Genomic DNA, 1,062 nt, shown 5'->3' on the forward strand with positions numbered 1-1,062 from the left:
TTGGGCCACATACAGTAAACCACAACCGGGCCAATTGGGGCACAGAGAGATTTGAGCCATGTAAATCAAACCACAAACCAATTTTGGCATTGACAGATTTAAGCCACATACAGCAAACCACAAACAGGCCAGTTGTGTCACTGACAAATTTGGGCCACATACAGTAAACCAAATCACAACTGGGCCAGTTKTGTCACTGGTAAGCAAACCAAACTAAGAAAGCTTCTTGGGTGCAAAAAAGCAAAGATTTGAATAATGGTTTAAGACTTTCGCACAATCCTTAAAGTGAGAAACTAAAATCAAAAAATGAGAGATAAAACACATTTTTTTCTTCTGTCCTCTTTGCGTTGTTGTAAATGAAAAGGTTTGGCTCTCGGACCACTGGTTGGACAAAACGAGCGGGGTTCAGACACGACTTTAGTTTTTTGAAACTTGTACTGAATATTTTCTAACATCTCTTTGACGTTATGGATGATAATGATGAAATAACTAAAATAAGTTGCAGCCGCCCCCTTAAAAAGAAAAAAGAGCAGCCGAAGCCATCAAATCCTCTTGGAGCAGAACACAATTACCGGTATTTTTATAGATTTCTGCTGTCAAATGTTGGTTTAATAACTCTTAAATTATATTTTATGTGTGTGTGTGTGTGTGTGTGAGGACTCACTTTCCCACACGAAGCCATGAGGCCCCAGGTCCCAGCCCACCTAAGAGGCCCCAGACAGTGGGTGTACAGGGCAAACCTCCCCCTTCTTTTCCAGCAGCTTGTGCGGGACCACCTACCCAATAAGAGCCGCGTAACACGCCATCACTCAGAGGGAGCGCTCGAGACAGATTAACATTGAACTCTGACTCAGCTGCACGAGGAAGAAAAAAAAAAACGCTCAGTGTTTCACCTCCACAAAATGTTTTTTCCCATTTTATCATTATTTTCACAGACACATTTTTTTAAACATAACTTATTTGACGACGTTCTCAAAACATTTAGAGGAAAAGAAAAATCATCTCAATTAATGAGCTAAATCTTATTTGTCAAATTGAAGGCCCCTGGGCCAAATAAGGTCT

This window comes from Austrofundulus limnaeus, unplaced genomic scaffold (genome assembly GCF_001266775.1).
Source record: "Austrofundulus limnaeus strain Quisiro unplaced genomic scaffold, Austrofundulus_limnaeus-1.0 Scaffold13, whole genome shotgun sequence".
Lineage (NCBI taxonomy): Eukaryota > Metazoa > Chordata > Actinopteri > Cyprinodontiformes > Rivulidae > Austrofundulus > Austrofundulus limnaeus.